General features: G+C 41.9%; 1 long non-coding RNA gene across 2 annotated transcripts in view; it reads left to right on the forward strand.

Annotated features, from left to right (window-relative positions):
- LOC126043866 (uncharacterized) overlaps positions 1-23,708 on the forward strand; it is a 37,875-nt gene extending 14,167 nt beyond the window's left edge. For both annotated transcript variants that reach the window (XR_007507533.1, XR_007507532.1), the window contains one exon: positions 22,926-23,708. This is a non-coding gene — a long non-coding RNA (uncharacterized LOC126043866). The remainder of the gene's footprint in view (positions 1-22,925) is intronic.
- The last annotated feature ends 255 nt before the right edge of the window (positions 23,709-23,963 follow it).

Consider the following 23,963-nt stretch of genomic DNA (forward strand, 5'->3'; position numbering starts at 1 on the left):
ACAGGGGAGTTTAAAGGTTTAGACTACCTTTAGAGCTATCCATCTCTAATGACCCATGAAAATGAACGTTTGATTCCTGAATGAGGAAATCATCATTCCCTGGAGTTTTCAAGGGGATAAGTGTGTTCACTTAGCAATTCATGAGGAAGCTAGATATTCCAGATAATTTTAAGGAATTATTTTATATTTATGCCCAGGAGATTATTTTTTTAAACTGTTCTAAAATATCAAATCAAATACTGAGAAGGCCAAGAAGTCCCTGAAAAGGTGGATGCAGACACCTGGGATTCTGAACTCAGGTTATTTCTAATGATGCCCTGGATGCTGCTACACTGCCAAAGGTTTATCTGGCTCCCCATAGCTTGGAGATGCACAAGGAGAGGGTACCTGCCCTCTCTGTGCCCTACACCAGCTTCCCCTTACAGCACTGCTGCCTAAGCATCAAATGGCACTCGGCAGTTTGTGCGTCAACACAGCCCATCTCCACTGGCTTCTCTGTCGGATCAAGACTTAGCATCTGCCATGCAGATGATCCTTGGATTGCTGGGGAAAATGACGCAGGAGAGAGGCAACATGGGGTTGCAGTGAGATTCTGTGTTACTTAGTCCCAGGAGCAGGACTTAACAGCGCTTGCTCTGGAATGGTGTTATCCTTAAAAAGGTGTTAATCCTTAAAAATATGCTGCCTTGTTCACCCAGCTCTCTTATTGCCCTGAAGTCCTCAGGCCCTCAGCACCACTCCCTGTTTGTCTCCTTTATGGTGGCTCATGCAGCAGCATTTGCTGTTGGAGTGGAAATGCAAAAGTGCTCTCTTCACCAAAGGCCTCATGGCAAAAATTCTGTGGGATTAAACCTCCTGTATTCCACATGGCTCCAGCATGTGCTGCTGTAGGGTGTTCTCGGAGGAAAAATGAGCATGAAAAATCTTATTTATGTTTAGTTTCTTTCTACCCCAGTGACTTTTCCTCCTCATTAGCAATCAAGACTTGGAGATTGTCAGTATACTGGTGATTGCTGCTAGGGACAGGCCTTAATGCAAACCTCTTTAGAATATAAATTAAAAGATTGCTTGCTGGTGGAAGTCTGTCGTAAGTGCTTACCAGAGTTAAGTTTCACTGACTACTTTCTATGTATGCAAAGGGATTATTTTGGCAATGTATGCATGAAACAAAACCTGGTAACATGCTTAAAAGCATTACCTATTGTTGGAATTTGGGTTATTCAGTACAGTCATTAGATCACACCCAATAATTCTGTAAAAATTGATTTTTCCATCCTAAGGTCAATTCACTTTTATTGAATTGCTTCAAGCAGGTTTCTCTGAAGCACAATGCTCCTCTGTGAGCCACCAGCACCACGGCTGCTACCTGGTTTGCTGATGCTTACGTTAGGTCATCTAAGAATGAGGTTTGACTGAGTTTGGAGAAAACTAGCTCATTTGACCTATGTTGAATTTCTTTTAAAAGAAGAAACTGGTCAGGGAATGTTCTCTCTTTGTCAGTCCTCTGATCTGCTTTCTTGTCTAAGCTCTGAGACCACTTCTCTCTGACTGGTGAGACTATACTGGGTGCATCTTCTTCCCTCTGTGCTGGAAGGCAGCTGCTCTCAGCCTGGTGTTACGTCTACCTCTTAACAGAGAGCAACAAAAGCTCAATCCCCAGTTTCTCATAACTTGCATGTACTAAGTTGTTTTCTTTTTAAAAGCTTTAGCTCTATTCTTACTCAGATCTACTTAACACACCCACTGGCTTGCTTCCTCCTTGTTTAGTGTGTGCTCTGGTGTGTCAGTCTTTTAGCTTTGCCCATGGAGTTCATGTCAGATGTGATGCTAACTGCCTATTCCAAATTTCACTTTAAAACAATATCGTTCTCACTTTGTTCACTATAAACTGACTACACAGTACCACCTGCTGATGGACCAGCATCACAAACCTGGCTTTTATTATTGTTTTTTTCAAAGGCAGAGTTGTCTGTGACATCCTTGCTTCTTAGGAAGGGGCCCTATGTAAGAGGTAGGAATGCTCTCGTGTTCGTGCGGTGCTTTAGACTCTGTCATCTGCTACCACTTAGCAAAAGGATAATGCTGTGTCAGAAGGAGACTTGCGCTTTAGAAGAAAGAGTGAATAGCCTCCATTTTTCAGAGCCTAAAAGGGCAGGGGAAAAAAAAAAAATCAGAGCATAAGCCAGTAGGCCTAAGGCTATTCTGATTTACATCAGAATCTATATAGGACCCGTATGGCTTACAAAGTCTAGTAATCATCTATATCTACTTCTGTCACCCATCCCAAAGTTGAGGAATGAAGTATCTGAATATCAAGGTCAATATATTCCATTAGTCTTCATTAACATGAGAACTGATTCTGGTCTGATCTCTTATTTCAAAAGCATTTACCACTAAGGCACTAAAACCCTCATCCTCCCCAAAATTCAGAAAATAAACTTGTGTAATCTCAAGGTAGGAAGCAGGCTGGCGCTTTTACTATTACAGTGTAATATTGATTATAGTTTTTTAGTTGTTGATTCTGAATCTGTCATTCACCCCGAGAAAGTTCCAGTAACTTCTGGCCCAATAAAAATTTGCAGAATCTGCCCTTTCCTAGGGAACAAAATCAGTGTAATCATAGCCAGATAACTGTCAAAGAGAAAGAGCACAAAGCCAAGAAAAAGAGGCAACAGAGCCAGAACTTGGTATTTTGCAAATCCAGATTCTAGTCTCCTTCAATTATCTATAGGGCAATTAAGAACAGTTTATCCTACGTCCAACATTGCTGCTTTCAAGAACTTCCTTTCTCTGCAATTTACATGGTTTTCTCTCTCTCTCTCCTTTTCTTTTTTCCTCTTTTTTTCTTCTTTTAAGATGCGAAATACTCTGGTGCATGGGTTTTGGTTCAGGAAGGCTTGCTTTTTTTCTTCTCATTTCATCAGGACAGAGTTCCATTTGTTCAGCATCTGCACAGGACAACATCTGGAGCCTCAGGAAATTCAGCTGCTCTGTGTATGACGCTTAAATGAAATTACTTTTTCATGCACTTCAGAAGAGTATCAAGAGCATCTCTCTGACCAAACAGGGCCTTTTGTTCTCCTCCAGCAAGTGTTTCTCATTAAAAATGTCATCTCCCTAACAAATTGCTTCATTGCCTTTGCAGCTGGGGTTATTGTTTTCATGGTTTTGTACTTCTGTGATTCTCTAAGGGAGCAGAAAGCTAGGAGAAGAGGGTTTCTTCTCTATTTGCCTTGTACTTGTTTTGATTTCCCACCTTTGGGGTGGAGTGCCGTATATTTACCTCTTTACCCTCTGGATTTGCACAGCACTTGGGCTGCCCTTGCCAGGCTGCCAGCTCAGACTGTGGGCAGCACAGGCAGCAGGACGTGCCTGCAGTGACCACGGTGAGGGACCCTCCGTGCTCCCGCTGAACCTGCTGAGCTGCTCCCCGACTGTCGCTTCATCTTAGCTTGCTTGGGGTTGTTCTGCTTGCACAGGGATGGAGGGTGAGAGCAAGTAAAAAGCAAAGTGAGAAATGTCTGTTTAAAGCTGGAATATGAAGGATGGCTTTTAAACGAGACCAATCTGTTTCTTTTGTAAGAAACACAAGGTTTGGTATTTTCTCCAGTTATTCTTCCCGAGAAGAGTATGCAGGGCAGTTGGGTCTGCAAGAAAATCTAAATTACCCTTAGGGACTTAGGAAGTTTGCTGTGACTTTTCATGAAAAGTCTGACCAGAAATAAAACTAGACGCTAAGGTAAGGAGCTGGAGGAGTTCAAAAGGAGACAGTGTCAGCCTGTGTCTGGTGCAGCAGGCTCTAATAGTGCAGAGTACGTGCAGACCCTTACAATAGCAGGCAACCCTGCAATAAACCTCACCTAGCAACATAGAGATGAAGGGGCTATATCATTTTAGTGAAGAACTGCTTAGAAAATGTCAAAACTTCAAAAAATATTTTTCAGGGAGGATATTTAAACACCAAACATAAACCCCTCATTTTTTCTTACCTCTCACTTTTCAACCAGTGCATTTTGAAAAGACTTTTTTTTTTTCCCCCACTTGGAGAGATATATGCCAAAATCTTAAAATCACAGAATGTTTCAGGTTGGAAGAGACCTTTAGAGGTCATCTAGACCAACCCTTGCTCAAAGTATGGTCAGCTTTGAAGTCTAATTTCAAATGGCAAGTTATAAATAATCTAGAGGCTACATCTCACTTGCTTAAGTGTTCACTGCATGGTACCACACCATCTGCTTAATCTGGTATCTCTTTTTTTGTAGGTGACTACAAATTACACTTTAATGATTTCACCAGCCATATAAACTTGCTGGGTAATCAATTTATACAGGCTTATTGCCCACTTTCACAGTTCTAGCACTAGTCCCACAGTATTTGCAGTTTCAATTCAAGTGTTGATTTCCAGAGTCATGTATTTTCCTGAGAATGCAGGTTTTCAGTTTTTCAAATGGCAGGAGCTACAGAGAAATGTTGAAAGGCTCATCATGCCTAAAGAATCATAAATGAGAATGAAAGTAATATCCCCTCAATTTTATAATTCTTAAAAGATCTTGTTATTTAGACATTCTGATGTTTAGAGCTTCAGCTTGTACTTCCAATTTCTCCTTCATTTAAAAGAAGGATAGGAATAGTTGGAAACCAGTGTTTTTTTCTGTTTTGATAAGTGGTTTTTTAATGTGGTGGCTTTCTAGATTGTTTCTCTAGTTCATCTGGGACACCAGCAGCCATTTAACTCACAAACCACAACAGTTACCTTCGGCTGTCTCCAGCACAACTGATTTTACCATATTACCTCTCCTCCTCCTCCCATCCCACTGCCACCCAATGAAAAAAAATTCTCTGTGTTAAATATAGCACCAGTCAGTCTTCGTGTGCGGCAGCTCCATTTCAGGCTGTAGCAGAAACATTGGGCACCACACTGTGGAAAATAAGTATGTAGCAGTTGTAAATATAAATGCATATTTATATGTATAAAATGGTGCTAGAACCCACAGTCTATAATTTGTGGGTGACCTTTAACTACATGAGGATAAATGGTTACAAATGAGGACCTCTGGTCTTGGCTGTTGTAACCTATTTTCTTACTCCTGTTAGTAAATCAAAAAATATGTATATCCATGGGTTTTTTTTAGTGTAACATTTGGCTTACATTTAAGCTGGGATAACTGAACAAAGTGGAAAACCAAACAAATAAATATGATTATCCTGTAGTATTTCATTTCATAGAATCAGGTTCTGAAATAAGCAAAGCGTGTGGGATACTTTAAGGTCTGTAAGACAGACACGTGCTATTCCTATAATGAAATCTACCCCCTGAATTAGGTCTTTGTGCTATGAAGAGATTTTTCTTCTGTTTATTTTGCTACAAGATTGCATTTTTGCTGGAGCCAAGCAGCATGTTAAACTTTTGATTTTCAGAGGCCCTTGCATGATTAGGCTAGTGACACGAAGCCCTGTTCTTGAAGCACCAACTATGATCAGAGGGTAAGCTCAGTCTCCGAGATCCAGGGTGTTCCAGGATGTCTGCTTTTGAAATGCACCAATAAGGATTATTTGTGATGGAGATGTGCACAGCAATTCAGCAATGGGATGGACACAAATACATGTGTTACAGGTAGGTTATTAAATAGCTGTTGGGTGATGGTGACTCCTTAAAAGCAACACGTAAGGAAAACTGGAAGGAGATGTAGCACTCAAAAAAGCTATAAATTGTCTTCCCAGTCCCTATAGCTATTTTTTCCTATCCTTAAATGCGCATGTAAAAGCTTTCTTCATTCTATTTGTTCATCACAAGACAGAAATAAGTTTTAGCAGGTCTTCCAAGACCTTAAGGAGTCAATGACCCTCTGGGCTCTTGATTTCTCCACCTTAGTTTCAGTGGGTTAATTTCTTTGTGGCAGTCTGTGATTGCTACTGAGTTGTGGCCCATCTGCCTTTTGCTTTGAAGCCAAGATATTCTTGTCACAATGGAGAATAAATGCTGGGCTTCATTAATTTGTCAGTTTATTACCCATTTGTTTGAAGATTTTCCTGAACAGAGGGAGGAAAATGAAAAACTCCAGCCAAAAGTAAAAACCCTGCTAGCCCATCTGTATGTGGATTTCCTTTCTTTTATCTCTCTTTCATCCTTTCTTCATCTCCATCTCCACTAAACTTCGTTTAAAATCTCTGTTTCATCTTCTATACCATACACACTCAATCTCAAGGTCAGCTGTTCATTTCTTATTTCCTTAGAGTACTTGCCCCAGTCAAATCCCTGCCACATTTTATCTCCCTCTTTACCAGTCTGACATTTAAGGCTTTGTGGTTTGCTCCCATAATCTCAGGAATGCTCAGGAATTGCACAGGTCTCCTGACCCTGTATGTATGCAGCTAACAGATTTCATAGGCTTTTCAGTTCCGGGTGCTGCTCAGCACCTATCCATCTTTTCTGCTTTCATTCTTACAAAGCAAGCTCTTCTTCAGGGTTTCTTCACCAGAGTGATAGCCCTGCCCAGAGCTCAGTGGCTGCATAGAGCCCTTCAGCTAGCTACAGTATCTGAAAGAAGACTGAATTTATCAGCTCAGTTTCCCTATAAAGACAGTAAGGATCAAGAAGGAAGAATAGAAATAACTACATGTCCCATGGTCAAATTAGCCTCACACAGGAACCCTGGCTTGGTGGATACCCATGAGCCTGGCACCTCTTTTAGTACCTGCAAGACTAGAAACCTTATTTGAAAAAGCATGTTCCTGAGAGGTCACCTCACAGGGGAAAAGAAGGAAAATACTGCTGGCATTGTAGAAGAAGGGGAACGTAGGGAGCTAGACAAGACTGCTAATGACAACAGGTTTTAATTTGGTTACAGCTATACAAACAACTGCAAATAGTGCCAAGACAGCCAATAAAGCCTTGAGGAAAAAAGTAGCCAAAAGCAATAGTGATTTTTTAGATGCCTAGAAAGATATGCATCTTTTGAATTGGGGAGGATGGGAAGGGAAAAGGCATTGTGAACATGAGTCTTAGCGTTTTCACTCTTGAGAAGAAACAAGCCTAAGGGACTAGGTATGAGCTCCTTTGGGCCCAGAGGGGACATATCACGCTTGGAAAGAACCTGGAGTGCAGCACTGAGATCAGAAGCAGGGCTCAGGCAGAAAAAGACCCATAGCAAGGATACACTTCAGATGACGCTGTGTTAGTGCTGCCCTTAGCACTGGTTAGTGTTCTGCCTTTCTGCGAATGCTCATGTGTCTGAAGTTTATTTGGCCACTACTGCAAACACCTGAAATATTTGTAAAATATAGATATAGGCTCAGCAGCTTATTTGCTTGCTAAGCATGGGAGGAAAAATGATGGTTTGGACTGGTGGTGATATCTTTTCTTCTGCTTTCTAGAAAAGTTAGTGTTGCATTAAACCCATGGGCTCTTTACACAGCTATGATACAGAAAGTAATCTTTGCAAATAGTTCCCTTGTCTGTACACTCCCCAGTCTTACTTCATCTCCTGTACAGGTTGAAGGAACTGTGCAGCTCCACAACCTTCTGAAATTTTTCCTGTCAGTATTTTCCTTGTTCTTATACTGAGCTTCCTGATGGTTTATCCTTCTAGTTATCACAGTGATATAATATCTGAGTGTTTCTCATGAGGGGAAAGAAAAGGTCAGCAAAAGCAAGGTTGGGATATCTCTGATTCTTGTCATCTTTATGGTAAAAAAGATCTCTTTCCTTCAGACATGGTGGGATGGTGATGCTGTGAATGTCATCCTGCCTATGATGGAAAAGGGGAATGGTTTTCATTGTTTCCCAAAGGTGCTCTAACTGGATTTGTCTCATTTCCTCTGCAAGTTCATTCCACAGCTGCATCTCTTCAGCCAGGAGGCCTTGTCTCTGGCTTCTGCACTTTTTGTTCTGGACTTTGTGATATGCACTGTTGTGGAGAAGAAGTATAACTGTCCAGCCAGTGTACAGATGGAGAGAAGGTTTGCAGTGTACCAGGCACTGTGCTAATTACTCTGAAGACTAGCTCTAAGGACTTGAACTAGGAAGAGAGGCAGATTAAGAGCAGGTGGAAGTCATGGACTGGTTTATTGTGGGTGAAGTCAGGCAAAGGAGCAAGACTCAAGGGAGTCCTTGCTTTCAGTCTGTATTTGCCTTGAGATACTCTGTCTGAATCATGGACACTGTACACAGTTCTAATACAGACACACCTGGGGACTGCAGGTGCCTTTACTCTAAGTTATTGAAGTCGTGTCATTTCTTTTGTTTTTAATATACATTTCTTGTGCAAGAATCATTATTCTGGCTTTTATACCTGAATCCTGCTCCCTGAAGAGGTGGGAAATCTCATTTCCAGGAATTTGTGGCTGTCCCAGTAAACCCTTAAGAGCTCACCAAGATGAAGGATGACTTTCTGCCCCCCACCTCCTCCTTTTTATTCCCTTTTGCTAAACCCTACATTCAGGCAGACAAGGTGCTCATGTAGAGCCTTCAGCAGAGGATGGGACACAGACATTCAGCTGCAGCCCCGTGGGACCTACACTGATCTTCACGGTGGATGTCGTTTACATCTTACCCCTTTGTGGCTTCAGCACTCTTCCCTGCTCTCATGAACCAGTTCTTTCTGATTTACATCTGTGTGTGGGCAGCTAAACTGGTTTCACAGAGTTGCTTATTAAAAACTACCTCCGTTATGTTCCATCTCCTTCTGCTGCCACCTGTTTGCCCAAGTTTGAATACAAGGCTGATTGCACCTTCCCTGCCCTTGAAGTCCTGGTTCCAGCAGTCCATCCCTAGCCGACCCTATCCCACCTCCATGCTGCCTGGTCCCACCTCATAGCTGGTTGCTAGAACTTGGCAGCACACCTTGTTCTGAGAGGTGTTTCGGTTACTGATGGGTGAGTGACTTGATTCAGAGTTTGGTTTGGATAAGCTCCCATAAATTGTAACGCTTCACTGGAGGTTATCCAAACTATCTAGGCCTCTCGAGACTCTAAATTGGCCTGGAAGATCCAGGCTGCTTTCTGAGATTTTGGCACTTCCTGATCGCAGAGAAGCTGCAAATAGCACGGGCAACCGGCTCTCACATGAGAGGTCAGCACTGCTGCTTGTTTCAGCTGGATCCTGCAAAATGAGTGAGCAAGCAAAAAAGCCCATTAGACGCAGCTATTCAGCCAGGTGGGAGCATGAGGGGGCTCTGAGGAGCTCTCTGGTTCCTTATGCTTAAGACATGCATTGCCAGGACCTGTAGGTTGGAATTTGATAGAGAGGGGACTGGAGAGACTGTCTATTGACGCAAAATTGGATTTGGCACCTCAGTGCACTAGTCCAGGGGTAAGTCTGGGTGGAGGAGGGATGCCGCGCCACAAAAAATAGCTGATGGAGCTGGCTTTGCTTAGAGAAAAACCCAGTAGATGAAGCCGTGACTGTCAGATTAAAGTGTGTATTTTTGCTTGCAAAATAACCCCTCAACGAACATCTATAGTGTCGCAGCTAATGCAATATCCTGTCTGTAGGGAGAGTAGGAGATTTGGATGCACACTGAGCATTCCTTTGGCAGAGCCTCACAGGTTCATGCATGCAGTAGTTCAGTGACTTTTAAGCCAAAGATCTTGTCCAGATCATTGTATTTAACAGCCACCGATGAACCTATCCTCCCAGACTTTTTCTATACAGTTTTTAAACACATTAACACTGGCAATTTATAATTACTAAGGCAGGAAGATTGATGTGGAGAGAGAGAAAATCCAGTCTTTTACAAATCTCTTTTTAAAGATCCAGCTGTTTTAAAAAAAAAAGGGAAAAAAAAAAAAAAGTGGTTGAAGATTTGGGTAGACTCTGCTGTAGAATAAACCACTTATTCCTATAACTGCAGTTGTGGATGGATTCCCTGCAGAGTTTGGGGGTGGGATTGAGTTTATACCTGCACTGCCAAGTCTGTGAGACAAAGAAAGCAGTCCTCTGACCTGATGATGTCATTTATTTTCACTTACCTTTGAATCCATTTTTCTTATCTCAGCCCCAAAGCGCTGGATAAACACAATCATTTTGCCAAACATGGACGTAAAACGGGAGGGGGGAAAAGCCTACCCTCAACCTACATTCCCATTACATTATAGCATGTTGCTCAGAGTAATTTGCAATGTCCTGGTGTTTTTGCTTTACATACTGCAACCTTCCCTCTTTCCAGCTTTAGTCTAGTGCATGGCCCTTCCTGCCCACATGGTATTACACTTCACGCAGACGTCATGAAGATATTGCTAAATCACAGCTGTCTTGCCAAACAACTGGCTCTTCCTCTTGCCAATTTTGTTCAGTCTCTGAAAAGCTACACAACTTGTGCTGGGCCTCATTCAAGCTTAAATGATGTGCTCAGTTACAAAGACAAAATGCAGGACACTAACAAAGCACTTAGGGTTTTGATTAATTCTGTGAAAGGGTTAATGGGATTCTTTTTTTATTTTTTTCTTCTTCTCCCCCCCCCCCCCCACCTCTCTAAGGGGGAAAAAAAGACAGAGTGAGAGACCCAAGTGGACACAGCTAGAACAAAGCCCTGTTTATGATTAGTATGGCTGAAAATATCCATGTTGGGCCAGGTGCAGATGGCTAATTCCCCCAGACTACAAGCCAATTTAAACCATAATTCCTGAGATAGACCACTTTTCCCAACATTAATGGGAACCAGCTGCCTCCTATTAATAATATGGATGATTACAAGAAAAAAAAGTGGGGGAGGGAGTAGTGAAGTTAGAGAAGATATTATTTTCCAGACTGTCGGCTGTGTCCTGCTGGGGACAATATGGAAAGCTATGGAATATGAGTCTTGAAAAACCTGTCAAGTTAAATATGCACAGTGTGTTTGCTCAGAAGAAGGATCGAGTTATCTGTGTACTTCTGTGTTTCGGTGACAAGGTTATTTAAGGGGTAGCAATTGTATTTATTTAGTTATTTGCTGGCTCTTTGCTTTTGCCTTCCCTCTGCTGACACTGGATGGTTTTGATTAGTTTCCTAGGAGGGGAGCCCATTGCCTTTGGTACATCGAGCCTGGCTGTTCCTGCTGAAGACTGATTTCATGTGAGATTGTAGAGTACATCAAAGCAGAAGGACAACAAATGATCTGAAGTGTTCTCCTGAGAGCCTGACTTGCTGGTTCAAGAAATTTGTTCAGGCTTCCATTATCATTGTGCCAGTGTGAGATGAAATGTGAAGACATGGCATGTAATACCAATGTGTCTCAGGAGTGGTTTTTTTCTGTGTTCTTTATGATTGTTTTCCTTTGGTTGTTTTGGGGAATCTAAGTAGAATTTATTTTAAAAAATAAACTCCACAACATACTTATTTTACTTGTTTGGAAGGCAAGAGGAAAAGGCCCATGATACCAGTCATCTTGGCTATAGTCCTTGTTTCCTACGTAAACATGATTCTTAACACATGGATCATTTCTTTGAGATTGATGAATAAAGGAGACTCGCTACAAATGTGTCTCTTGCCCCTGCAGGCGATGGGTAGGAGCCAATGCCCTTTTCCCTGTAATTCTGCTAGGATTTTGTGGGATTCTTGAAGACATTTAGCTCACATGGGCTGCATTTCTTCCTAATCCCTTTGATGGCAGTCTCTGGACACATGGAGGAAAATCCAGTTTATGGCATTGTAATTCCCATTGGAAGGTTTGCAAGGGGCATTTTTATATACCTGAAGAGATGCATAGATGAAGCAAGTTGGGATTCCCTTCTACCCAACCTGAGGGTACAAAAGGGCATGATGCTTTCCCAGACCATGTGGACCTTGTACATACCTCCTCCAAATGAACAAAATGCAAGGGACCCCATAGCCTTTCCTGCTCCTCACTGATGTGTAAGACAAAGTGGGGGAGAAACACAGACTAGGACTTTGATTCTTTAATACCCTGATCACTTGGTATTATAACAGGGAGCCAAGAACCATGGTTCTTGGGAACAATTTTCCTTACTTGGACTATCTTCTGTCTCCTGCTAAGTTACAGGAAAAGCCCTTTTTTAAGTCAGGAGCAAAACATTTTCTAGATCATAAACTCTTAGATGGCAGCTCTGAGGAAAAAAAAAAAAGTATATATATGTCTTTGACCTTCGAGCTAAGCCATGAAACTAAGGACATTCCAGCAATGTATCCCAGTGGCAACATTTTGTTTTCATCCGCATGCCTTTGTAGCCCAGCCCTTACACGGGTCACCAGAGCATCTCTCTGGGCTAAAGATTAAAACCTCTGTTGCCCGTATCCAGATTTCAGAGCAGTATTTAAAGCAGACATAGCAGAGGTAATAGGAAAGAGATTCGTGATTTTATGTATGCAAATAGAGCATAGTTGGGTTGACAATGTCTCTTTAAATAATTGAAAAAATCAACCTCAGCTGACAGTAGCTCACTAGATAATGAGGCTGGTTGTGGAAGAACATGAATAATTAGAGAGTGGGGATACTTGCTGCGTGGAATTGACCCTTGGGGGCTGAGAGAAAGCAGGATTTGTGGCTGCTCTGAAATGCCAGTGGTCTGGTCCAGCATTCCTCTTGTCAATATGAACCTTGTGTTTTTATTGGAAACACGTGTCAAAACAAAACAGTGTTTGAGGCTGCTGCTGAGAGAAGGTGGGCAAGTCCAGAGACAGCCAACCTGTTTTTCTGTTTGTTGCCAAAAATACCATGCCACTGCTGCCCATCACGCTCAAATGGAAGGACAGATGGAAAGCACCTTCACAGTAAAGAAATTGTTGCTATACAGGTATGTACAGATAGAAAAATAACTTACACTACTGATTCAGATGTTATTCCCACTCAGAAAATTAGAGGAGTCAGGGTGACTATGGCATCCTGCTATACCTTGATGATGCCTAGATTGAGAGTTTATATTACAGTACTTTCCTGAAGAAAAGCTGTTGCAGCAAGCGAGTCCTTATCTTTCCTGTAAGGGCAGAGGAGCAGTCAGTGAAGACCTGCAGGTCATATGTAATATTTTACTCCTTATGGTCTGCCAAAACTCTTTGAAAACGTTGTAAGTTATGAATCTTGGAACAGTGACCTGCATTATAGAAAACTCAAAGTAAAGAGGTGTTTACATAAATAAGTCTTTGGGTTTGTTAATTTTCTTTTCTTTTTCCTGATTTAAAATTATTTTGTTGAGCTGATATTAAACACCTGCCTCTTTCTCTGCCCTCCTCCCTATCCCAGCTCCTGTGATGGTTTTATTTCATGGGTGAATTAAATGGTTTGGGGAGCTAAAGAACCCAATTTGTAATGTGCTTTAGGGGCTTTCAGAATGAAATGCAGGGATTGAAGTAGAGTATTCAGTTATTAGTGTCTCCATATTTCTTCCCCTTGATCTACCTGTCTCATCGTGTTGTCAGATCTTCACAGTTGAGATTTGAGGCAATAATGGTGAAAGCTGAAACATGTGAGCCCTATTTAGGCCCAGCACCATCATATTTCTGGACTGAATCTAAGCCTAATTGAAAAGGCAAGTGGATATCTCTGGCAAAAGAAAGCATGGCTGTCATTGGCTTTACCAAGCTCTGGCATCTTTGTTTGGTTTCCACTTGAAATATAAAATTAAAGACATATTTCCTCTGCTGTAGGTTTTAAGGATAATTTACAAACCAAAAAAAGAACTCTACACCACTCCAAGGTCTGGCCCTTGTGGTGCCAGGAAATAAGTCTCTGCTCTTCTCAATATCACGTCCGCAACAGTTTGTGTGAACCTGCTTACATACCACCTTATGGACAACTTGTATAGTTGTCACCATTCCTCATTGCACCTGTGCTCTCTTCTTATGTATTTCCTTTTGCTCTTGAATAGTTCAGGAAATAGAAACTGTTTGCATACGAGTTCTAAAGGATTAGAACCAAGTTTTGGACTGGGGGCCTGTGGAGGTGGGATAAGAGGATTTTCCTTGAGCGCCATTTCTTCACTGCTGCCACAAGCACAAGTAGCTTTGAGACATTTTCTTGGGAAGGTCAAAATGTCCCAAAACTTTCAGGCAAAACTCAATCTATTTCCATCTTCTAAGATCTTTTTCAGTCATCACTGCTATTTCAGATGTATTTCTTTCAGTGAATATCCATTTCCAGTTTAGAAATTGCAAAGGGCTTTTTTTTATAGTCAATACTTCTTTTTGTTAGTTGGAACCACCATGTGATGATTGCCATGTGCACTTTAGAATACAGTTTATAGGAAAGTTTTGCCCTCAGTAATAGTATTCCCCCCCAAAAAAATTCCCTTATTAATTAATTGCACAAACTTAATTGATTCTTTAATGGAATGTCAAAAATAGATACCCATTCTAGAAATCTAAATCCACGTGTTGTGATCTTTGACTGAGCCCTTCGGTTTTGTTTGTGTCTGATGCATTTTAGTGTCCTCATTGCTTACTGAGCAAAGACTCTGCTATGAATCAAGTGCATTTTGGGAAAGGTTATTACAAAATAAAAAATTCTGGAGATCCTCATATTGAAGAAAGAGGATCTGATAGCAGGCACATTGAGCTCTGGATGGCTCCTTTTGAAGACCCCCTCTATCAACTAGGTATCGGCACAGGCAGCCCTTGGGTTACAGTGGAATTATAAGCACACTCTTCTCACAGTGGTGGCACAATTGTTTTGAAACTAGGCAGATCTTCCGTGTTTACTATTTGGCAGGTTCTGTGTTTTTGGCTGGCAGCCATGCTGAAATGTGTTTAGCTTTAATTGACAGCCATGGTCAACACTGCAGGTCCCAGGTAGGTACTGCTAATCCTGACAAGGCAAGGAAGAAACAGACAGCAGGCTTGTATTCCAGCTAGCCAGAGACTCAGTCTTCAGGAAAGCAAAGACACTTTGCCCCTAGGCAATTCACCCTCAGGAACTCAAATCTCCAGTCTTACACTCCACCTCAGCACCAATTTGTAAGCAGCCCACAGCCACAGGAGCTGTAAGCTGTTGCAAGCAAAATGATTTTGTGACCAGCTTTGATGCGATGGGAAGCCAGGTGCTAATATCCTTTCACAAGAGATCTTATTAGAGCAGAGAGACGTCCAGAGTTATATTTTCTTGGATTTAAGACTTGAAAGCAAGAACAGTTACACACAGACCTGTAGTTTAAACTATGAGACATTCCAAAAGTGCATATGGTTAGATTTATGTAAGCCGCAGTTTGTAATGGTTTAGATTTAACCTCCTAGTCCTTGTGAGAGAGTTTCAGCCTTGCTCTCAAGAGAGTAAGAGTAACACAGAACATTTACAAAAGTCTCAAAAAAAAAAAGAAAAAAGAAAAAGGAATAGCATATGCACAGACTTATGATGGCTTAGTCATGACATCTAATTAGGGACAGCAATGATTTCTGTGAACCACAAAAACATTAGTTTCAGTTGGCACAAGATTCCACAGAATAATACTCATGACTATCTCTCAGTCTATCTGTCTCCCTGTCTATCAGTTGTGCTTGTATGCTTTATTATTAGTGATGCATTCCTTCTCATGTTATTGTCTTCCTTATAAGATAATTTCTCAAGGAATTCTTTAACATCCCCCTTAAGTGCCTTGCATTTCAAGTAGCTGCTTAACAGAGCCCTGTGATAAAGAGTCTTGTATTTATGGAGAAAAGGTTGCACCCAGGTATCAGGGCAACATGCCTCCTATCAGCTTTTAGGTCTCATCCTTATTAACAGCTTATGCCTCTGACAGAGAAAAGGAAACAGCATCAAGTTAAATACTACCAAAAGAGGACGCTGAAGGTAGAGACTTACTGTGCCAAAGAGAGCAAAGGAAATTTGGCATGTCACCTGGGAGTAAACGGGATGGTTGTTGCATCCCTGTGTTGTGGAATGCCCCCAGTGAGAGAGTAACGCAGACCTTGACGCAGTCAGTGAGAGCCTCAGAACTTCACTTCAGTGAATCAAGGTATTTCCCAGCCTCCAGATACAATTACTAGTATCTTTGCAGAGATCCATCTTCGGAACAGCACAGCATTTATGAATTTGGATTATTTCTGAGAGCTGTTTTTTTAATCTGGGAGAAGTTGAAGAATATCCCCCAGTTACTCATTTTTAATGGGGCTGCGAGATCGAGATGGAGACGGAGACCTGGCTGTTCCAAACTTTCCAAAAGGCATTTCCAATAGTAGAGTAGCCCTATTTTCTCCTTCAACAGGTCTTTAAACTGTGCAGTACTCGTTCATCAGCCTCAGACTTTGATTTGGCACTGCTACGTTGTGCAGATGTAGCAATCACATTTGCGAGCCTGGAACTAATTAAAAATGGAATATTTTAGATCAGTCATGGTGAGTGTGGCCAGATTTACAGGGAGAATACAAGGGAGCTTAAAGAGCGGAGTGATCTAGCCTTTTAAAAATGTTCTTCCTTCAACATTCGTACTTTACCTACAGGTCAGTTGGGTTGGTCATTTACAGCACTGTCTTTATGCATCCTCAGGCTGGTTAAAGTGGAGCTTTAAGGGGACACAGGCATTGCATGGTTTGCTACGTTCCAGATGGATGGAGAATTGTCTCTAAAATCTGCCCAGCAAGATACTGCTTTTTTTAATTCTCTTTTTTTAAGAGGGCATGGTTGCTAATCCTGACCATCACTTTAATAGGAGACAATGCATTAGAGGCAGCAGGGAATAGAAAAATCAGGAGATCAGAATAAAAGCAGGTGAGGGGATAGATGTGGCTCTAGCCCTGTAGCAACCATATGTCTCCTAGCTGCACAGAATGGGGTAGGGCCATCATAGGTAATACTGTTACCTAAAACTTGGAGGCTGCGCTGATTTCCGTGAACCTCTCCAATCCTATGAACTTGGTTTGCGAGTGACTGAAGAGAGAGCTTGCCTGCAGACAGCACTGCACAGTCTTTGAGGAGGAAAGATTATCCCCAGAGCAATTATATGGTGGGTCACCATAATTTTCTCCTTGCTAAGCTCAACATTTTCTAGGCTTTGCTGCTCCTGCCTGCCAGCTCTGCACCTGCTCAGTGCCGAGTCAAGCTTAGAAACAAAGAAAAAACCCTTTGATCTCTCCCATGGAGTAGTCAGGGCTCATTACAGATCAGTGGTTTTTTCCCTTTGCACCTCACCAACAGCTTGCTCTAGCTGTGACTGGCAATCCGTGTGCCATGACACCAGTCACACACCAATTACACCACTCATCACAGTCTGGTGGGGACATCGGGTTCCTGTCACCACTGGTTTGCGTCACCTGGTTGTCTCCTGGGCAGCACCCAGCTGTGAGCGCCTTGAGTCGGGATCTCTTCACGGTGTGCAGACTCTCTAATGGGCTGTTTGATTAGATCCTTGGGAGACTGCCTCCAAGCAAACAAATAAATGACCTCAATGCCCTAGTTGTTGCTGCTACTGGAGAATAGAAGCTTACCTGTAGGTTGTCATTCAGATGTGATATTCCTTGGATGATGATCAGATGGCAAAACCTGTTACTGGTTTGTGTATAGGAAGGTGACTTTTCAGTCCTGGTCCCCCACAAAAGTGTGATTTGCAAACCCCAAGATAAACAGATAATTTAGTTTCATATAGTGATTTTTTTTTTTTTCTTTTAATCCCAAAAGACTTTTAAATTAATTTGTAGACAAACTGGTTGAGTGCAGCTGGAGGCACTACGGTGGAGAGGTGGTTGGGGGCTGTCTCCAGCCAATGCGTCAGTTTATCAGCCCACCTTAAAGAAAAATAAATAACAAATCAACTTTTCTTAAACATGGCATGGCTTGCAGTCTCTGCAAGGGGTTCTTTACAGCATGGATTATATTACCATTAAAATGATTTAACTGGAACCTCTGCTCAGCAGCATTGTAGGTGACATTCTCTAGCTGCTGTGTATCTAAACAGATTGTTGCAAGGCCTTGAATAAACATTTTGTAAGTCTAGCTCTGAAGCAATTTACATCAAGCAGCATTTATTTCATTGGTGCCACCTAGTTCTTGTGTATTCCTGACAGAGCAGGCAATGTTTTCTATCAAATCTGGTGGGTGTAAACAGAATACCAATTAATAACATGGCAGGAACCTGACTGAATGCAATATTTATGGCTCATGCATATGAAAGTCTCATAGATAGTTTGCTTATAAAGAGCACATGAATTCTGTGGTTAATGTTTGAAATGAGTAAGAGAACAACAATAATTTTAAACATTTTTCTCACAGGCATACCTACCCGCACACTTTCATTCCTCTTGTAAAATGAAGGATTGATGCTTTTCTCAGAATAGGCTGAATGCAGAGCTCATCAAAACTGGTCCATCTGTTGATTTCAAGGGGTTTGGGGCTAGGGTCAATACAATGTAGTAAAGAATTAGACTAAAGCATTCAAAATCTAGCAAAAGGAGCAAATTCCCAGGGCCCTTAAATTTTTCTTGCATGTTACTATGGTGAAATCTCAAGTTCATCCACTGATTTCCGTGACGAGTTTAAACTGTGCTGAAACGGAGCAGAAACAGGTCTTGGCCGGCGCAGCAGTCGTTAGGCGGTGAGTTGTGTGCTAAGCACCTTAAAACTGAACCTTGTCCAAACCCCAAGTCTGCAGAATGGAGATGGAAATTTCATGAAGCGAGGCTTCAGTTTGAGTATTCTTGCTCCTTTTTGCTTTCACACAAATTAGCCGAGTTCTAAAAACAGCTTCTAACGCTCGTTTCTACTGGCACGGCTGCTATTGATCGTGTCCAGAAAGAGGAATGGAAAGACACGACAGAATTGGCAACAATCCCAAGCTGTGGAGTTTGGATCTAAACCCCGATCCAAATTTGCTAAAGAACAGGAGGGGTTTTTGTATCTGGAGGTTTGATTTAATCTCTTGTACATGCATGGAAAATCCATAGTGCTGGAGCATGGTTTTTTTCTCAATGGATAAGATCTATTGGATCTGGTGCTCTCGGGTGGCCAGGTTGGTGAGGAATCCTTCAACCTGGGAAGAGGGTGACCTAAGCAGCATCAGCAGCATCTGCTAGGGAGAGAGGTCTCCAGCCATGGGAACCAGAAAGGCAAAGGATATTCCCAGTGTTCCCAAATATGGCCCAGCTCAAATGTTTCATCTAGCTTTTTTCCAGAACAGCCTTTGTTGTTGTTGTTGTTCAGTCAGCTGGAGCAGGTATAATACTTAAAACCTGATTCACAAATCGTCCCATGAATAGGCTGGAAACTTTAGTTAGCATGAAGGTCTTGGTCACACTACAATTAATACTTGCCCAATTTCTGCAGTGTGGGTTGTTTTTTTTTAATGAATTGCAACTCATTAAACTCATTAAACTCATTTTTTTCAACCAAATATTTGCACCTGGAAGTGCATTTATTATCCTTTATTATTTGCTGGGTTTTAGTTTTAAGCTCTTTTGTCTCTCCAGTCAAGAAACAGAAATATTAGCATGCGATTGAGCCAACCAGTATAATCATTATTATTAAAATCAACTAACAAAATACCACACTGTACAATTTGCAAAAAGACAACAGATTGGCAATTGCTTGTCCAAACTGTGTGGTAAATATGTTCCAGTAATGAGTGGCTTAGCAGAAAACAGGAGAAAAAGACCACAAATAAAATCAATATTATTATAAATATTATTTGCCACAAGTAATTTGAAAAGCTATGTTTTCATCCAAAACATTTGTTTTAAATTATATGCTGACATATTCTGGAAATAACTATGATAGACTATTTTTAAATTAGTAGTACACAAAGGAGTTTCTTCTTTATGTCCTTTTTTACATCAACAGTTTCTGACATGCTAAAATAGACTTGGCTTAGGCTTTACATGTGTGTGTATGTGTGTATGTATGCCACTTTTATTTATTTATTTTCTGGTTTGGACTATAGAATTGTGTGCTTTGGGAAGCAGGTGGTTTCCAGCATTTGAAGAGATCTGCATGTTAAATGAGTTATGTTTTGTATTGCAGGGAAGTATTGCTACATGTATTTTCATGACATTCCTTTCAGGCATCTTTTCGGGTTTGTTTGCAAAATGCTATGAAATAGTGATTTGCTTTCAGAAAGGAATTGCTCAGCTAAAAATAATAACTATGTTATAGCTAATGTGGAAACTAAATATGTCAGAGGTGATGTGGAAAACATTGGAGCAGACTGAGTTGAAAGGATAAATGGCCCCAAGAAGGAGTCAAACGAAGCTGTTGCAGAAAGCCCAACTTTTACCAGATCCAGGACAGTTTGGAAACCACAGATGAAAGACCCCTGCTTCCCATGGAGGGTTCAGGAGAACCAAGAGACTTTCTGCTGGCTTGAGTGAATGAGTCGGTCACTGCCTGGCTAGCGTATCCTCACATTGCCCCTTTCTGGGCAAAGGATCCAGATGTCAGTGGTGCCCCAAGGCCTGCACCCCATTGTGGGATGACCAAGTGTCCCACGGAGGCTCGTGCAAGCTGGGAATGCCATATACGTATAGTTTCAGTGGCAAAAACACACTCATGTCCAGGATGAGCATGTTGCGTGATCTTCTTTACAGGCTTTAGCAGTATTGGAGATCTCTGTAGGGACTGAAGTTTCTTTATTGTCATCCCAGGAAGCCTTGATTGAAATGCAAATCAAGAGTTGCAGTTTCAGCAGTGCCCTGTATAACTGGCTGACAATCCTGGGGGATGCCTGCCCTGTCCCCATCAGCATACAGTATCTCTACCGCAGGGGGTCCCTCACGACTAAAGGTACTGTCATATGTGTATGTTTTCCTGGTTTTACCACCAGATATCACATTGGCTAAAGGTTGACAGACAGGTCTGATGGGCGTCATCTCTGCTTTTGAGAGTGAGCATTCATCTCACCAGATCTCTCAGATCAATTCTCCAGTTTGGCTACCGAAAGGAAAATTAAACATCCTACCCACCAGGAAAACTAATTTGAAAATACATTTTTAACCCCAGAGCAATCTTTTACCTGCAAACTTAATTGTGTTCCTTTAAGAAGGTGTAATTAAGTATCCTCATGGCAGACCATCAGTTTTTACAAAGCATCTCTAGAGCAGATAGACATCATTACTAATACAGTTCTTGGAGGTGCAGGCAGGAAAATAAATTGGTTGTCATTGGGACATCATCAATATAATGAACATCTGACATGTAGACTGTTTGTTTCAGATGAAGCAGACATAGATGAGGGGGGAAAATTGTTAATAGGAACAGCAGACAGGAGATTGCAGACTGTATCTGTCTCATGAAATGTTATTTGCTGCCAACACATCACAGTAAAGAAAGTCTGGTCTACCTGGGAAGAGATGAGAAAAATAAAGCAAAGAGACACTTTCAGGTATGTCCTGAGAAGCTCTGCTGAATAACGTGGTTTGAATCTTTGACTTTTTTTATTGCATCTCGGTAGCTACTTTCATTTCAGGCAGGAAATTGGTAGTTTGCCTGTCTTTTATTTCCATTTACCACTATAGCAAGATTGAACCTTTGATTTTTGGAACTATACAGTCTCCAAGAGAAATCAGTAGCTAACATTGTCATTCAGACAAATACAAAGCAGAGCTGGTTCAAGTTTTGCAAAGCCTACAGGGAAATTTTGACATGCAGAAATGAATACCCAAATGCCCTTGGCTGCTTCGGGGATTTCCGGCAGTGTCTGCAGGATGCGGGGGAAAAATTCCAGGGCTGAAAACAGCTGAAAATGTTCCATGATAGTGTCCCAGCTCAGCGCTCTTTAGTCTCACTCATCTTACGTGGATTTAAGCATGTGTTTATTGTTAAGGGTAGATGCTAAATTCAACAGGAACACACTGCTTTTCCAAGCAGGACCGTAGCTCCTTTTCTGATTCGTGAATTATTTGGGGAGTGAACCTAGACTCTTTCAAGCCTTTTCTTCCAATATTCATTAACAAGTTTGGACAACGTACACTCTTTGATTCAACTGTTTCCTATTCAATTTACATGATGGATGAACTAAACCGCACAATATAATTCCTTTCCACAGTTTTAGATGACTGAAACACACTGAAGGAGAAAATTTTCACTTTGTTTACTTGGAAGAGTTTTCAGTGAACGGTTGCTCATGTCAAAGGGATTAGCAAAGGGATTTATCAACATACCCGCACAGATCCCCACTTGTCAGGATCTGTGTGAGCTAAAACTCCACGAGTCAGAGCAAACTACAAGAAGCAATGCCATGAGAGAGTACCCTTATGCAACTAGGGCAGCTTGAAGCACTGTGCACACCCTGAGCTGATCAGAAGGTACAAATAACCCTTCTCATGAAATGCATTTGGCCAGAGAAAGCACAGTAGACAAGCATCAATGTTTACGTGGAACCCGAAAGAGATAGCCAAACCTCCACAGGATCAAAAGTTCAGCTGAAAGTCCTAACGCTTAGATACTAACTTGAATGGTCTCCAAACCTATCCAAGCCATCTGGGCCCAGCTTATTAACCTAGTAGTGTCATAAGAAATGGTTTTCTCACAAGGTTTCTGATGCTTCCTGTTGTTTGACAGGCAGGAAATACCATCAGAAGAGCCTTTCTCGCTGGAGTTCATCATTTTCGGTACGAAAGGGACTCAGGAAGCGCAGAGGCAGCGTGAAAATGAAAAACAGCGCACTGGGGTTGGGATGGGGGGGAGAAGGGGTATCAAGAAGGAAAGTTAATCAAGTTTTTCTAATACCACAGAAACAGGCTAGTTTTGAGAGGTATCAGCACACGTGGGAAAGGGCTGCCATGCTGGGCGGTAGCGGGATGTGCTTCTGGAAGAGCAACTTGCCCACTCGTTGGTCCAGCCCAGCTAATAACATTTCCCTGTGATTGGGGAACGCAGCAGGATGAGAAACTTTATTGAAATGAGAAGCTGTAAATGCAGCTCTAAAAACACTTTGCAGCTCTAAAAAGAATTTTCTATGTAAGGATCCCAAATCAGTAACATTAATCTTGATGCTGTTGTCGCTTCACAGTGTATCTGGCATCCTCAAAAGACTCATCACCCATTTTTTTAAATTATTATTTATTGTTTGTTTTGCAGGGCTCTAATTAAACACTAGGCTACCTGCTAGCCTATCTGGCATAACCTCATCACTCCAGGGTGACAGGACAGCAGCAATCGCCTGATGACGGATTCAGCGGTGGACGGCTGTTTTATGCTGGTTTGCTGCAGCATAAGCAAATGGAGGATTCTTTGTGTGCAAGTCTGAGGCTGTGTACACATGTGCGTGAACTCTCCAAAAGCAAACAACTAGTCTTTATAAAGCCAAATTCCAAGGAAGAAACCAGCTCAGCAGCTGTGAAAGGTGTCTCTGTGTTTCATTGTTGATAAAAGTACAACCCTCAGTGACTCAAACCTCAGGATGTGGTGGGAAGCCGAGAAGAAAAGAAAGATAGAGAGTGGGGGAGAAAGGGAAAAAAACCCCTTCTCAGGATGAGGAGTTCAGACACGCCAGATTTCTTTGGCGCAGACATTGCTGTCATGAGCTTTGCAGACGTTTAATGTTTGATTCCCTGCTTTCTTTTCACTTGGCACTGAGCATGAAGATTTTGAAAGCAGGATCATGAAGTGTTTTAAATTGCAAAGCTGACCAGTGAGTGCCATAAACAGCATCTCCTTCATATGCTACAGGTTGACAGTGCAGGCAGGAACCTGCCATGTGAGGGCTATCACCAGTCCGTCATTAACCTGCATCTACTCACTGTGACATAAACGTCGATGATAATTATCCTCCACTCCAGCCCTTTCTTAAACTCTTCTGGGAAAGCAGAAGGCAGCTGCCTGCAGGACAGGGACTTGGCATGGAAAAAAGGGTAAGGGAAAATCTAGTCTGGGAGCTGCCTACTAAAAGTAGGCATTGATTTCCTATCAGAGAGGTGAAGTGTTCAAATTTGCTACGCTGCTTTGTCTTGAAAGGCATTTACCCAGTCATCAGGACTACCAGGCGTGCTGTGTTTGGATGAGATAATGCTTCAGGACTTGTTCTGAAGCCCCAGATTTCACTCCACCAGCTTCAGCCATCTGGCTTAGGCACAGCTTCTTGCTGAAGCAGCAGGAGTAACTTGAAGTTTGGTGGCC

Source organism: Accipiter gentilis, chromosome 10 (assembly GCF_929443795.1).
Source record: "Accipiter gentilis chromosome 10, bAccGen1.1, whole genome shotgun sequence".
Taxonomy (NCBI): domain Eukaryota; kingdom Metazoa; phylum Chordata; class Aves; order Accipitriformes; family Accipitridae; genus Astur; species Astur gentilis.